This window comes from Cryptomeria japonica, chromosome 2, assembly GCF_030272615.1.
Source record: "Cryptomeria japonica chromosome 2, Sugi_1.0, whole genome shotgun sequence".
Taxonomy (NCBI): Eukaryota; Viridiplantae; Streptophyta; class Pinopsida; order Cupressales; family Cupressaceae; genus Cryptomeria; species Cryptomeria japonica.
The window spans coordinates 530,117,768-530,135,605 of record NC_081406.1 but is presented as its reverse complement, the minus strand read 5'-3'; positions in this window follow the sequence as shown (position 1 = coordinate 530,135,605).

Sequence of the window (17,838 nt, the reverse complement as noted above, 5' to 3'; positions counted from 1 at the left end):
CTCAAGAGAAGGTAATGGAGCCGACATAATTTTGGTGTCTCCCCATGGTGAGAAACATAATTTTTCTTGTAGATTAACCTTCATATGTACCAATAATATATTTTAGAGTATGAGGCTTTATTGTCAGGATTAAATATAAATCACAAACATAGAGTAAGATGTCTAAAAATTCATGGAGACTCTGAGCTTATAGTGCAACAAATAAAAGGTACATATGTATCCAAGAGAGAAAACTTTTAATGTATAAGAATGTTGTTTGGGACATCATAAAGTTGTTTGATGTCATTGGCAATGAATGGTTGGATAGGAATGAGAACATGGAGGTTGATGCTCTTGCTTTTGTAGCATCAAAATTTAGTTTGAATGCAAATCTTCCTTTGCTACAAGAGAATTGAAGTCTTGGCAAGAAATACCATAGCATACAACATATACTATTGGCAAGTATTTGATGATAGTCAAAATTTCTACAAGTTCTTAAATGATATGTATGCATTTGATAGTCAATTCATTGATTGGTAGCCAATGATTGAAATGAAAGATGGAAAACAATTGTTTGGGAATGAGATAGTATAGCTCAAAAAAACATGATTCCGAAAGGATAGGTTGTATTAGAGAAGATTTTTGATTGTAGAGATTTCTATAGGAACAAGAATAAGTCAACTCATGAAGAGGATGTTGAAGTAATGAATCTAGGGACAAATGAAAATCCCAAGATGGTTTACATTGGTAAGAAATTGAAAACTCATGAAAATAATTTTTTGATATCCCTATTACATGAATTCAAAAGATGCTTTGCATGGTCATATGATGAGTTGATATTATATAGAGGAGATTCGTTTTAACATACTTCTTGAATGGCTTCTCCCGCTCTCCCTACATTTGAATTTCCCTCTGCCAACGGTTCGCTGTCTACCATTCTGCAGATTCTTGCGTGCAGGTCGGTGGCTTCGGTGGGTGTCTCTGCCCCTGCCGTCCCCATTTCAGCTGTGGGTGTCTACGCTCGTGGCCCTTCTGTCGGCATGGGTGCAAACCCTTCTGCACCCACGCCCCCTGCGTTGGGTGACTGTTCTGTGGCCAGTTCCCCTGTGGCTGGTGTCTCTGCTCTTGCTTTGGGTGAAGATGTCCTTCATGTTGCTGGGATACTCGGGTTATTGGGGATTCCTCTTGACTTGGTGATGCTGATAGAGACCCTATTGTGGGTGCTGATGCTCTGCCTTGGCTTTCCTTTGCTGGGAAGCGTAGCTTTGCTCGTGTGGCCAAATCTATTGCCCAGTCTTCTAAGGGGGTTCGACCTCTTTCTTGTGCCAAGTGCTCCCTTGTGGTGGTCTGTGGACGGGTCGTTGTGGACAACATTAGGTTCTACCAAAGCTATTTTCTGGTGTGCAGATTCTTTGGGCTTTGGCCTTTTTTAGTAGACCTTAATTGTTGGGTGAGTAACTCATGGAAGCCTCTGGTTGCTCATAATATTGAACTCTTTCCTTGTACTAAAGGTTTCTTCATTGCTTCCTTTACATCTTCATATGATCGTGACATGATTTTGGGCAAGATGTGGGCTTGGGGAGTTCACTCCCTCTCTATTAAGCCCTGTACAACTTCTTTTAATCCCCTTACTGAACCACTCAATGTGTGTCTGGTTTGGGTTCGACTTTCGAGTCTTCCTCTTTATTTTTGGGAGCACTCTTGCTACGAGGCCATTGGCAACACTACTGGCCATTTCTTGATGGTTGATGATGCTATGTCTTCCATGGACCACTCCACCTTTCCTCGCATCCTAGTGGATATTGACATCTCCTCACCCCTCCCTGGGGATGTGGTCCTTAAGGTTGGGGATAGTTCTTGGACTCAATTGTTGGATTTTGAGGGCCTCCCCTTTCACTGCAGAAAATGCTTTGCCACAGGTCATTTAGCGTTAGATTGTCCCCTCCCGCATCACAAGGGTGCGGCTACTTGGTGAAAGGATGCCACCTTGGATCACCTGACTATCTATGCTACTGAATTGGTTGATGTACCGCCCTCTGTCAATGATAATACTGCTGTTGATGTTGTTGCTGTTCACGAGGATTCAACTCCCATTGCTCCTGATTTGCAGCCTTGTTCCACTCCTACTGAATTTGCTCCTGATGCCGCTACTGCTACTGTCTTTGCTCCTGATGTTGCTTCTCTGCAACAATCTGTTGAGATTCTACAACAACACTCTGCCGCTGCTTCTGATTACAACCCTACGAAGTCACTCCCGTTTGACCTCTCTCTTGATGGTGCTAATGATTGTATTGCTTGGACTGTGAGTCATCACAGGCAAAAGGGGAAGTCCTCCCCCTTGCTCAAATCCCCCATATCAAGGCTTGAACATCTCTACCTCTGCTTGAGTTGGGACTGGTTAGTTCTTTGGTCTGACAAGCTTTCCCTTTTGCTTGTCTGACTGAGTTGTATGTGGGCTTGCTCCTATGGTTAGTTTCTCTCATTGCCTATAAAATGTTGTATTAAGGGTTAACACCCTTGTTTTTGTTGCTTTAATATAAAAAACATATCATTCCTCTCCAACCCAATGCTAAACCATTTGGATAGAAACACAAGATAATAAATCCTACCTTGGCTCTCTAGATGCACAAGGAGTTGATAAAATTGAAGATAGAATCATGAAATTTTTAGGCATTTTGAGAAGGTGTTTGATCTTATTCCAGTGAGAAAGAAGAATTTGGGAATAAGGCCGCGTGTTGACTCTAGGAACCTCAACCTTAAATTCCTTAAAGATAACTATACCCTTCGCAACATGGGCCATTTGTTGCAACAAGTGACTAGATTAGAATTAATGTCCATGATGGATGGATTCTTAGGTGACAACCAAATGGTTGTGAAAGAGTCAAAACAATATAAAATAAAATTCACTACTCCGTAAACAATATAAAATAAATTTCACTACTTCATGATGCACTAATGTATATGTGAGAATGTCATTTGGTTTGAAGAATGCAAGGTCAATTTTTTTTTGAAGAGAAATGGACAGATTTTATTGTTCTTATTGATTGGATCATGTGGTCTACAAACATGAATTGACTACATTTTCTAAGGAAAGAGGTAACCATTATAAGCATCTCGTTTTAATTTTTTAGAGATGTTTTGAATATGAGATCCCTTTGAATCCCAAAAAGTAAATTTGGTGTTGATGAGGCTAAGTTTCTAGGACACATTGTGTCAAAGGAGGGGGTAATAATTGACCACAAAAGAGTTAAGGAAATTGGCCTTACCAAATCAGTCAAAGGATTTCAGTCCTTCGTACCAAAGCAATATCAATGATTCTCAACAGAGGACAATAAATCACATGGAGTACATAATCAGTTGATGTAATCAGGGACATCAAAAAAGTAATATTTGAGGTCCCTGTATTGATAAGCCTAGATTACTCTAGGCCTCTTCAGTTGTTCTGGTTTGCTTCACTCTACACTATTATTGCTGCACTGTTGCAAAAGAAAAAAAGATGGACATGACCAACCGGTATCCTTATTTGGTAAGCCACTACAAGCATTTGAGTTGAAGTACTCAATCATGGAAAATCATTCTTATGCTTTGGTTAGAGCTACGAATAATTTTAGACCTTACCTTGTGGGTACAAGGATTCTTGCATAGGTGCCACACCTAGCTGTGAAGGACCTTTTCATGCAGCACTAAGCTTCTGGTAAAAGGTGTTGCTAGATAAACAGGATCGAGGAATATGACATGGATACTTGGAGCACATAAATAGTTAGAGGTCTGTAAGAACCTACCCAGTTTGATAACCAAATTTTTGGCTCCTTTCTCTGAAGTTCAGTCAGTGGACATTATGTCAAACAGTTTACATGAAGACATGGAAGTTAATTGCAGGGTTGTCTTTCTTATGAATATGGTGTCGTTCAATAATTTTCCAGATTTGCAAAGTCAATGAGAATATAACACTGACAGAAAAAACCTTCTTTTGTCATTTAAGATTGACCAGCAGGTAATTTTCTGACCAACTACAACACATTCTAATATAAATAGTAAATTCAGTTTTGAATATGATTTCTGATCTTTTATTCATAGACTTAACAAATGCTTGCACAAGTCTGCAAATACACTTCCTCTACACGTTGGTTCTACATTTAGGATGCAGCAGTGAACAATTCAAAGTCTCATACAAAAATATTTATGGCTAACCTTTCACAAGGTTTCAACTGAAGATGTCAACGCTCAACAAGTGCACAGAAGGATTGAATCAATGTCCAGTTGCCAAGAAGGAACGGTCCAGTTTATCTTCAGATTCCATGAGTCATTCATGCTCCCACGAACTTTAAAATGGCAGCTCATACTCACAACTTGGTCAAAAGGCAGCTCGACTCCTTGTACTGGCCAGTATATAAACTTGCAAATGTTTACATGTTTACTTATTTCTACTCTCTGCAAAATGAATTTTTAGATGGAATGAATGAATGAATTTATGATTTTAATAACATCTAAAAGGTTTAACTGTTTATAGAATTTATGGGAGGTCAGTTAATAAAAAAGCATAAATATCTCTCTTGATCAGGAAATCTGCAACTCTTGTTATTTTTTCTTCTTCAAACAAAAGATAACAAAGACCTAACAAGACTTCGAAGAAATCACAACAACTTCCAAAGTCAATACTATGTGATAATTCATTGTATAGATATTGTTTTCTATTTTTTGAATATGACTTGCTTGCCTTCCATGAATGCTTTATAAAAAGGACCCTCATGTTAAGGTTACAAAGTTGTGTTGGTTTAAAGTGAGTTGACGTGGAGAAATTATGAAGTAGTTTTTCTCAAATGCCTAGATAGTAAGCAAGTTGATGGAGTGATGAAAGAATGTCACCATGGTGTATGTAGTGAACATTTCAAGGCTAAGATTATTGCACATAAAATTACGAGAGTAGGATTTTCATGGTCATCTTTGTTCAAGGATGTTGCATAAATAATAAGGAAATGTGATGCTTGGTAAAGGTTTTTGGGCAAGTTGAAGTTTGTTGGTGTTCTTTCTTTGTTGTCTTCGTCAATTGAGGACCTCTCTTAGTAGTGAGTGATTGATTTTATTGTAGAGATATAGGAGAAGTCCAATAATGAATATAAGTGGATCCCAGTGGTCACATTTTATTTTACCAAGTGGGTCGAGGCACCCACAATGCAACGTCCAAGGTGGTGATTGAATTTTTTTATTAGCATCATTATTTCCAGATTTGGGGTTCCAAACATGATTATTGCTGATAATGCAATGTGTTTTGGGTAAAAGGATATGCAAGATATATGTTTTAAATTTGGCATTGACTTGGTACACTCTCCCTATTATCACCCATGAGAGTAATGGACAAGTTCAGTCCGGTAATATGAGATGTATGAAGATCATAAAGAGGACTTTAGATTAGAATATGAAGACATTGGATGCCAAGCTCAAGTATTTTCTTTGGGTTGATAGAGTTATTGTTGGACAAGCTATATGATGTTGTCCTTTTGAGCTAGTCTATGAAGCAGAAGCTAGGACACCTCAATTTGAGGCTTCCTATGTATTAGTTATTGCAAAAAATAGATGACGATCAATGTGATGCTATCTACCTTTATTTCATGGCATTGCCCAAGTTAGATGAGAAATGAAGAGAAGTTGATGATAGGAGTGTTTAGAGTAAGTGGGTCATGAAGTATCTTTATGATTGGAAGGTGTCACCAAGAGAGTTCTAGGTTGCTGATTTGGTTCTTTTGTGGAATGTTGAGTTTGAAGATAAAGGAAAAACATAGAAAATTTGACCTTTTGTAGCTTGGACCTTATGGTGTAGTTGAGAGGTATGAGTTTCATGTATATTGTCTCATGGATCTTGAAGGTGAATTAATGGAGTTTCCCATGCATGGATAACATCTGAAACATTACTTCTCATAAATGATGCCATTCAAAATTTTGATTGATGATTTGAATGCTATATTTTTCATGTTTTAATTGTATCTTTAAGTAGTCTTGATTCCTACTGGTCAAGATAATGTTGTCATCTTATCAAAGTTTTGATCTACTCAAAGATCTTGGTTTCTTGTTGCACCTATACGAGACACATCACCAACTAGAGCTGTTGTTGGGAATCAAATCTATGATATCCTTTTCACTTGAGTCCCTTCACTTTCTATGTGTTAGTGGTGTAAAAACCCATGTAGATAAGCTATATGAAATAAATCAAATGGGTTATAGTTCTCTTGTTGTGCTTTTGAAAATTGTGTCAGACCCCATATTTTCCTTAATCAATTACCACATTGCAAAGTAGGGAGAACTTTAAGAAACCACCCCCGGGCAACTGTGTAAAATCTTGGCCAATTAGACATTATTTTTGGGGGGAAATTTTCATATCGATGGCGATTTTTTTTTTTAAAATGGGGAAAAAAATTATTTTGTATTGGCAATTTTTTTCTACGGTACGAAAATTCCATAAATTTCTGGCGAATAATACCTTGTTCTATGGGGAAAATATTTATTGTGGGAGGCGAATAATTTTTGTTAAAAGGAACAAATATATAATTGTATAAGCGAAAAAATTTACTCTGAAGGAAAAATTATTTAAATGTATTGGCGATTTTTATCCACCGCTTTAAAATTGTTGAATTTGTTTTGGCGAATATTTTGTTATTTATGGAAAAATATATAATTTATTGGCGATTTCATGAATTCATTGCCATTAATAGACAAGGCACATCACATCACATCAGTACATCACATTGAATCTGGACTCTACACGATGTATCAATAAGTTTGGCCTCTTTGACATGTGAAGGGTGACACATACTTAAAATCCATCAATGATTTTAAACCGTTCGATGATCGTAGATCAATGGCTAAAGTTTTATTTCGGCCCAATTTTCTGAAGGGAACATAGCTCACCAGAAAGTGCACGGAATGGAATTGGATTCAATAGACATGCATCAAATCTCACGAATCACGATCGATAATTTTGGTCATTTAATATATATCTATTCACATACGGCAATCCACGCTGTCCCCACGACTTCCAATGTGGTACTTGCCAACTTGGTACTAGTTTTGAGCTGTTTCCAAATTTAAAGCAATTAATACGGTTATAGAAGTAATTATTACAATCAAGAGCTTTATTTATATACAATCTCTGCTTCTTTCATCTTCAATTAGCCTTTTCCATTTGGTAGATAAATCGTTGGAGCTAATGGTATTTAAATTCTTCCTCTGGTTTAGGTTTATAGGCTTAGGTTGTTTAATTTGTTAATCTGTTTTCTCAAGATGGACACTCCCATCCGCTTGAGAAGCATTTCTGCAGAGGACCAGAGGGCCTTTCTGGGCTCCATTAAGGACGAAACCCTCCAATCAGTCTGCAAGGAGGTTGGGTCGTTCATCAATGAGGCTGCGCGGATAGTGCTGGGTAGAGAGTTTCTGCGAAACGAAAAATAGGTACCGTGTTAACATGGACATTACATCACATTTTTTAGCGTCTCTTCTGGACTTTGGAGGAGACAAGGTGGATATGGCGATGCTGTTGAGGAAGGTTTTTAAGGAAGACTTCCTTGGAGACGACATTACTGTTGTCGTCCTTGCAGAAGTAGGGGTGGGGATCCCTTGGGCGAGTGAATTAACCAAGCTTCTCCTCCCTGACCAAACAGTGCTAGTGGCCAGGCAACCGTTTCTCCTGAACCTGAATGCAGAACACTTGACGCGTCACAGGAAATGGGCACGGATTGGTAGGGACTTCCTCCGGAAATGGTTGCTCCTGGACTACTTTCCAAACTACAATTGGCTTGAAGAATTCTCTCAACTTATGTTGTCTGAAGAATTCTACATGGAAGGAGGGCCGGATTCTTAGTGCAAAGTTGTAAACCATCCACTACCTGTGCCCTAGCCCTGTGGCCCGCCACCCTGGCCCCTAGTAGTTTTTTTTTCCTATGTCCTCGAAACCTAACACGTCAGTGGCTCATTCAATTTGGCTTTTAAGTTTTTGAGGGTCTCAGACTTGAGACGAAAAAATTGTAAATTTCTAAAGCATAAATATTAATGATAATTTTTCAAATTCCAGTTTGTTTCAGTTTGCCTTTTACAGTCTTATGGATATAAAAATGCTTTCTATAACTCTATTTCATTTTTATTAATTAGTTTCTTTCAAATGCTTTTTGTATATGAGCTACATTATTTCAATTATTTGTTAAACAATGGAAATAATTTAATACTGTGATCTTTTTTATGTAATGCTATAAATTTTTTTTTAGTTCGTTCCATTAATTATTTGTACATTGATTATGGTTGATTATAATTTTATAAATATAGTCATTCAAAATACAAGATTTTAAAAGTTTCAAGATACAAAAGTTTATCGGTAAAGGTTTTTTCATTCTATTAATTCAAAAGTTTCAAGATACACAATTTGCAGTCATTCATGCATACACGCAAACAAAGAGAAAAGCATACTGCCCACAGCTTATAGCAAGCAGACAAAAAAACCAGTTCATTGCTGGATATCCATAACAAATGTTCCATCAGTAATAAATCATTTGGAAGCAAATTAAAAAACACTGGCCGATAGGCCGCTCACTCACTATCCCCCTGGGTCGCCTCCTCCCAGTCCCTTCCCTCCTCGAAGGTCGATGCTTTCCCTTTTGATGCTTCAACTTTCATTTTTGGAATGCAGTTTAGGCACCCGAAGTTGGGGTCGTCCTCCAAGCTTGCCAGTAGCTGTATGGCCCTTCATTCTTCAGCCCTATCTCTCAATTCCCTACCAACCTCCATCCTTGCCACCACATGCAAAGCCTTCAGGACTTCATCCATCCTGGTTAATTTCACAAAGAGTTTCATCGCTTCCCACCCCACTCGGGCACGTTCACGACACTGGTATAGGATTTCATCCTCTGGGCCATGAATAAAAGGAAGCAACTCCTCCTGGTCGTCCCCTTCCTTAATTCGAATGCCAACTCCCGACACCACCCACTTCAAGATTGAATCTAGGTTAATCAAAAAATCCCCATCAATCAATTTGACCAATGTGAGTTTTACCTTTTCCACCTCCGGTTCGAATTCATAGGCCCACGCTAGAACCAGAGAATAAACATCCATGTTAGTTTGATACCGGTGACTGATAGGTGACACCTCCTCTGCAAGCATTAGTCGAGCTGTCGCCCACAACTTCTCCTCCTTAAACCTGAACAGTCCTTGCATTCGTTTATCAGATAGTTTGCCCAAAAAGGGCACCAATTTCTTGTCTGTTCGCAGTGTGAAATTGACCTCCATGGTCACTAGCAATTTAAAAAACACTTCCTACAAAAAATGTCTTACAGAAGCTACGAACTATAGATTTGTTTTGCCTCAAAGCAAAAATTGGCACACAGATCAAAAGGTAATAAATTATGCCTCTGTCGTATAGGCAGGGCAATGAATGTGTACGATAAGGCATTAATGCCATGAGATCAAGAAAAATATTTCCTGCCATCCTCCCCTTCCTCTGTTCGTGCGACCTGCCGCAGACAACTCCTTCTGCAACAATTAATCGCCACCTTGACATTTGTACTTTCCAAATTTGCTTGCCTTAACAGGTTGAGGACTGCACAATTTTTTAAATTAATACACTAAATTTATGTTGAACTTTTATATATATATTTTAAACTATTTTTTAAAACTATATATCGTATACATATTTTGAATGTTTTCTTTTTTATATTAAACTTTTACCTTTCAAATTGTATATCAAAATTTATATTTATATTTAGTTATTTGTTTTATTCTAGAAACTAAGTTTCATGTTTTATACTCTTTTTGAATTTCAATTTTTTACAGATAATATTAACATTATATTTAATAGTTATCTCAAGCTATTGCACATCTTTAAAATTTAAATGTCTCTTATTATGGGACCAACGACATCTGACAACACTCAAGTTCTCAACAGGTATCATCGTCCGTCGGATGAGCAAAGATCAACGACTTAGGGTGGATTTCGGCCCAAATGTGGGCAGTGAACACATTTGTGAGAACTTCTCCCGGAATTGAATATTTTAAATTTAATTAAATATTGTATGCGGGAAAAGCGGGGCGATGAAACTTAAAATGTGAAAAATATGATGAATTTCAAAGAGGCTTGTCCACACACCCACAAGACTTCTTGGTGCAAGTTATGGAATCATGAAGAATGACTCAACTTCCCAAGGTTGGTTCCATGGTTCTCTATCTCACAAGGTCCCTCAAGCCAATGCCTTTGCTCTCAGATCACTGAGCAAAGTGGCTTAGGGATGACAAATGCAAGAACGAGGGATGCTTATGATTGATTTAATTATGAAAATGCATCCTATCTATGCATGATTCTACAAATGCAATAAACTAGATTATAAGATGACAAGATTAGTAGCAATACTATCCTAACATGATATACTCAATACTATCCTAACATGATATACTAGTTTATGAGTTAAGCTAATGATAAAAGAAATAGTCTAAAATGCTTGTTAGATTAATTCCTATTACAAAGATAAGCTAGATGTGTTAATAAAATTGAGCACAAATGAGATACTAAAAGCTTGCATGGATCCTTAAAATGGAGGAATGAGAGCTCTATTTATAGCGAAAATAGGGCAATGGATGGTCAGGATTGAAAGAATTAATCAAGGGTCAAGTTTGAAAGTTGTCAATCCATGTTTTCAATTTTCACCAATGAAATGGTGATAATTGTCAACATAAGGCTGGTTGAGAGGAGAGGTAAGAAGCATTAAATGCTGAGAAGACCTCATGGTTAGCCTAGGAGATAAGGGTTAAGGTTAGGTTAGGGTTATCCATTGGATAAAGCTTTTACCCAAGGGGTAAACTCTTGTGCAAAGGTTAAAGGAATAACCATGGTCAAAGCAAAAAATGCTTGATGAGACCCTTGGGTTAGATGGAGGTTAAGTTAGTCAAAAAGTCTCTAACCATACCACTAAGGGTTAGTTAACCATTAATGGTTTGAAGACTTTGGGGACAAATTTGTAAGAGTCCTTCCAAATTTGGGGGTATTCAACAAGTTAGCTTGTTGAATGGATAAAGGCTTTAGTGCCTTTTGAAGACTTTACTCCAAATTTGAGAAGTGACCTTCTTAAATTTAGGGAAAAGGGATAATGGATGGGATTGTGGTTAATTGATTAGGGTTAGATGGAATCTAGAAGAAATTAGGAACAGGGTTTAAGATGCAAGTGGGAGATGTAGGAAAATGCAAGTGGGTGAGGGAAAATAGAATTAATGAAAATAAATTACTTTATTTCAATTTAATTGCTATTTGGGAAATTGAATAAATTAGATTTATTTAATTTGGGGTAAACTATTAATTAAATGTAATTTTAATTAAAAGGTAAGAAGAAGGGTTTTAATTAAATAAAATGATTTATTCAATTAAATGACATAAAGGGCTTAAGTGAATTTAACTAAATAAATTGAATAATTTACTTAATTAAATAGAGGAATGTGGGTGATTTAGTTAAATTAGATTTAACTAAAACAGAGGAATGAACATAAAATATTCATTTAGGAATATGGTCATTTTTATATGTCTACAAATATAATTAAGTCTATAGTCTATAGACTATAAATCTCTTTTTCGGGCGGAAGTTTAAAATGATTAAATAGACTTAAAAAATAGACCCGAAAAGTGACACTAGTATGGTGATGGTGACGTGCTAGAAAAATGACAGAAGTTGTGGGACCCACTACATCTGTAAACATGTACCATCGTCCGTTGAATGAACAAAGATCAATGACTTAGGGTGGATTTCGGCCCGAATGTGGGAAGTGAACACATTTGTGAGAACTTCGCTCGGAATTGAACATTTTAAATTTAATTAAATATAGTTAAGTCTATAGTCTATAGACTATAAATCTCTTTTTCGGGCGGAAGTTTAAAATGATTAAATAGACTTAAAAAATAGACCTGAAAAGTGACACGGGTATGGTGACATGCCAAAAAAATGGCAGAAGTCGTGGGACCCACTACATCTGAAAACAGGTACCATCGTCCGTTGGATGAACAAAGATCAACGACTTAGGGTGGATTTCGGCCCGAATGTGGAAAGTGAACACATTGGTGAGAACTTCGCTCGAAATTGAACATTTTAAATTTAATTAAATATAATTAAGTCTATAGTCTATAGACTATAAATCTCTTTTTCGGGCGGAAGTTTAAAATGATTAAATAGAGTTAAAAAACAGACTCGAAAAGTGACACGAGTATGGTGACGTGCCAAAAAAATGACAGAAGTTGTGGGACCCACTACATCTGTAAACAGGTACCATCGTCCATTGGATGAACAAAGATCAACAACTTAGGGTGGATTTTGGCCCGAATGTGGGAAGTGAACACATTTGTGAGAACTTCGCCTGGAATTGAACATTTTAAATTTAATTAAATATAATTAAGTCTATAAAGCTCTTTTTCGAGTGGAAGTTGAAAATGATTAAATAGACTTAAAAAACAGACCCGAAAAGTGACACGAGTATGGTGACGTGCCCGAAAATTGGCAGAAGTCATGGGACCCACAACAACTGACAACAAGTACCATCGTCCGTTGGATGAGCAAAGATCAACGACTTAGGGTGGATTTCGGCCCGAATGTGGGAAGTGAACACATTTATGAGAACTTCACCCGGAATTGAAACGTTTTAAATTTAATTAAATATAATTAAGTCTATAAAGCTCTTTTTCGGGCGGAAGTTTAAAATTATTAAACAAACTTAAAAAAGAAACCCGTAAAGTCACAACAAGTACCCTGGTCCCTTGTCTGTTGGATGAGCAAAGATCAATGACTTAGGGTGGATTTCAGCCCGAATGTGGGAAGTGAAGTCATTTGTGAGAACTTCGCTTGGAATTGAACGTATTATATTTAATGTCCTCAGAATTTATACTGAAGTAGTGAATGTTTTGTCCTTCGGCATCAAATAGTTATTAATAATAATTAATAAAATTACAACATGATTCTTAATGTCCTCAGAATTTATACCGAAGTAATGAATGTTTTGTCCTTCGACATGGAATAGTTATTAATAGTAATTAATAAAATTACAACATGATTCTAGATATTTTGCCTTTTAGGTATTACTTTTGTACTTTTCAGAGTTTTCAAAATAAGAGACTCGTAAAGCATAATTGTATTTCATTTCATAGACAAACTTGTAAATCAAGGGAGATTCAAAAACAACTACTAGATTGAGGAATGCAAGTTGCAATAGAGACTGTCTGCGCCAATCTAGTGAAATAGAAATTCGAGGTAAAATCTAGAGCACCTACATCCCGCCTTTTTTTCTTTTGGTAATCTCGTGGTCCAATTTGAGGGTTAGCATTTTCAGGTTTTTATATAGCATTATTTTGAATTATTAACAATAATAGTGATGGGGAAAACGGGAAGCAGTAGTTCAACAAGAAGCCAATTGAAAAACAAAATGTGCCTAACTGAACTGGTTAAAACACCATGTTTCACTGATGAATACCATGATATTTATGACCCTGCTATCCATGGTGAAAAGAGTATCATAGATATTAGATATACATTGTCTAGTAAGGCGACAGATGCATGCAGGACAAAATTTACTGTTTTCAACCCAATGTTACAAAAAAGAACATATAAAATCGCACCGTGGGATGTTGGATTGGGAAGCATGGTGTTACCTGAAGTATTCCCTTGCCCTGATTTTGTCATGGTTTGCGCCAAAAATTATGATGAAGATAAAAAATCAATTGTCAATAAAAAAAATGAAGAGGAAATTCTATTCATAAACGAGGGAGAATTTGCTCGTTTGTTGAACCTAGGATTTGAAGCCCAAAACTCAAATGTCCAAATTGACCTTGAAAAGCTAGCAGGGAATTATGAGAGTCCCAATCCAAGTCACAGAGATTCAATTATCAAAGCTCTAATAAAGAGTGGTACTGGTATTGTGTTGGATCATAATCATAAGCCTCCTTATGATTCTAACATTTTTGTTCCATGGGTTGGGGATACTATTTCCTTGCTGTCGTTTTGCCTGGGATTGGAAAATGATAGGGAAGTGGGTGCAAGCCTTCTTGAAATGATTTATAATATCCATTGTGTAGGTCAGCCGGTAAGATATAATTTTATTGAGCACATTGTTAAATCCATGCAAAAACAATTACTAATGATCAAAAAAGGTTCTTGTAAGTCATTTAGGTTACCATCCTACTTGTGCTATCTCCTTCTATCCAAGTATGATGCAATATTCAAGACCAACAAGCTTCAAATTGTGAGATATAAGATTGATGAGAAGTCTGAGAAGAGAACAGAGTGTCCAATATATGAATGGACACCAAAGATAAGGATGCATGATAACAGAAAGAACTACAACCATTTTGTAGACTTCTTTTTGGCACCAATGTATAATGAAATTACAAGCACTCCAATGCCTAGGTTGCCTGTGTCTTGTAGAGATTGCATTCAACTCGGAAGTCAAATAGAATTGGCTGACTGGTTCTTCATGGAAGAATTCACTGTGTTAAGGTTTTATGGATCGGCAGTAAAACCATACAGACTTCCAATACATGTGACAGAGAGGGTATTTGCATTAGAGTATGTACGACAATTGGAGAGTACAGATAGGCACTTCCATGGTCAACAAAAGAAGAGCATATTTCCTTCCTTGCCTTTCTCATGTGGAGGGTTCACATTTGAGAGAAAAGAATTCAATGTGGCAAATGATTTTTTGACAGTTTTTAACTTTGGTGATGAGGGTCTTTGGCAGTATGATTTAATCGGTGTAGTTCAAGCAAGGCTTAAGAAAAATGGGAACTCTTCAGCATTATGTCAACATGAAAGTAAACCATTGCTAGAAAAGCTTAGAAACATAGACTCCTGGGATGAGGTTAAAAAATAGATGGAGAAAATTTTAGCTGACAATAACATTTTAACAGAAGAAATTTCATGACAAATTATGGCATTGCACACACATAAGACAACAGAGGAGGGCGAGGGCAGCCAAAATAGGAGGTCCTACAATTTCTACCTAAAATCTGCTTATCCATCTAAGAAATCTATTCCCAAATCAATTATGCAAGAATGTAAAGAGAGTTTTTGGACTCAAACCAAAATAAATGATTTTTGGACTATGAGGAGGAATCTCAATGAACCAAAGACCAGTGCATAATTTGAGACCATCGACGAGGATGATGAGTTTAGCAAATTGTGGAATATGGAGCATCCCACAACAACACATGATAGGAGTGAAAATGATGATGAGTATGAGGTTGAGCCCGCTCCAACAACTACTACAACCCCTAAAATATTAGGCGCAGTCAATGAGTCCATGAAAGAAAAATATAGCAAAGGGGCAAGCATTGTGGAAAAAATGGGTTTTGAAGGTGGTGGTCTAGGTGCCAGAGGAGAGGGCATTTGGTATCCACTTCAGGTACAACTTCCATCAGGGTCAAAATCAAAAGCTCCTGTTAAACGAGTCATTGGACTTGATTCTTCAGATTCATCACAGATAGGTACGACTCATTACCCTCAGGGTCCACCTACATTTGTTTCAGGTTCAAATCCACAACCACCACCACATCATGGTATTCCCATTGATGGTGAATCAAGTGCCACTACCATAGGTGGGTAATCTGGGGATAGTATTCCCATTATTTTTCAGTCAAGTGATGCTGTGATTGGTGGCCATGGTGGGGTTGGCATGGGTACTACTAGTACTACTGATACTAGTTGTCTAGTTGTTGGACAAGGGCTACAACAAAATATGTCTCGCAAGAGGCCACTAGTGGTAGATACTAATACTATTCAGAATCCTATATCAAGTGCCACTGACACTAGAAAACAATCATTTGCAGCTTCAGATCACACACCTAGAAAGATTATGAAAACTACACATGAAAGTGTTAGTGGGAGTGGGACAGTATCAAGTGCCATTGACACTACAAAACAATCATTTGCAGCTTTAGATCACACACCTAAAAAGATTATGAAAACTACACATGAAAGTGTCAGTGGGAGTGGGACGGTATTAGGAATTATGTTGGTAATCCTAGTCAAGCATTAGTGAAACCCACAAGAATAAGTGGAACTGGAGCCTCTGGTATTCCTATGTCACCTTTCAAACATTTAATTGCTTCAGCAAGCCCAGATTTTCAATATCGTTATTACTATGAAAAATATGAACACACAACTATAGCTGAAGCAATGATAGCTCTCCAAGGCATTCTCCTTGCTAAAAAATGGAATTGCCCCTACTTATGGATTGAAGGGGACTCAAACAGTATCATCAAATGTCTTAAGGGGACCTCAAAGTCCTCATGGTCGATCAACAATATCATTAAAGCCGCTAGAGACCTTATCAACACTTTTAAAAAAAGTTACATATCCCACATCTACTGTGAGGCCAATGGCTCTGCTGATTGGGCTGCCAACGCGGTGGTTAACAAAGATGAGATGATTACTTGGACGGGAGAACAAGGACTCCCTGAAAATGTTAGACTAATCATTTTTAAGGACCGATATAGAAGAACTCCAAAGATTTTTGATGGACAAAATAATAATGAAAAGGACTAAATGGAGTACTTCGAGTTATTATAATAATGTGAGCCTCATTTATTATAATACTTATTCCATCACTTCCCATGCTTTTTGGGTTAAATTGATAGTTTTGATAAGCTTTCTGGCTAAAACTTTCTATAATTTTCAAAATTCAGCCCTAAACAATGAAAATATGGGTGGTAACATGCGGCTATACGAGCCAAGCAGTTGCCAAGAATGGAAACAGAAGAAGGAGGTCTGTAGCATCCTGCAAAAGGGTGGTTTTTCAAAATTCATGGAGAGACTCCATGGACGGGATGACACGGTTACCAATTTTTTTTGCAAAAACTGGAGAAAGGTTATGCTGAAAATGGGAGACTAGACTGTTGAAATTGATGAAGACCTTATTTCCCAAGCCACGGGCCTCAGAAGGGAAGGATGCAACTTCTATAGAGATAGAAAAGTCATTAAGGAGGCCATTGACAGATATCCAAAAATCGAGAAGGAGAAAAAATGCCTGGTGAAGTTAAGTAAAACTTACTACCCCCCTAAGGATTTTGTTAAACCCTGGTGGGAGGTCCTGTTTGTTTTAATGCGCTACATTACATTAGATGGTAGGTTTACAAAAGTTTATGGCTGCCATTTTGTCTTGCTAAATCATTTTAGGCATGATGAGAAGGCTAATTTTCCTTATTTTCTGCTTTGCTCGATGAATGCCTCTATTAAGGCCTACAAAGAGAACCCTATGGGGGACACTACCATGCATCAATGCTTAACGGTCCTTATTTACGACCATCTCAATGCCAATCAAATAGACTGCCTACAACCCTTTATAGAGTCTGAGGAGGATGGGTCCGACTCTGTCTTTTCAGTAGATGAGGAGTCTGATAGTGACCCATCGAGTGATTCTGAGTAGAGCTTGGATGTTTCGGATTATAAAACTGGTAAGAAGAGGAAATACACTAAAACAAGACCTTCTTCCTCTAAGAGTAAAAAACCTAAAGGCAGAATCCTCCAGATTAGCCCTTCCTTGGAGGAGGAGGTCTCTGAAGACTCAGAGAAAGAGAACTCTCAAGGTTCGCTGAAAAAGAAAACTAAAGTTCACACCCAGACTTGAAATAAGCACAAGAGGAAGGAGGAGAATGTGAAGGAGCTGGAGGTTTATAAGCAGGAAAGGACCTCAGAAGCCGAACAGAACCTAGACAAGGTGACCACAAGCGAGGCTCTAAGAGTTGAAGACATAACTACTACTCAGGACACCCCAAAAAAGGAACAGGTTATCCCTGGTAAGGTTGATCCTCCCCCTAACCCTCCTCTAGAGGGTATGCAAGGTTTCATGGATACTATGGAG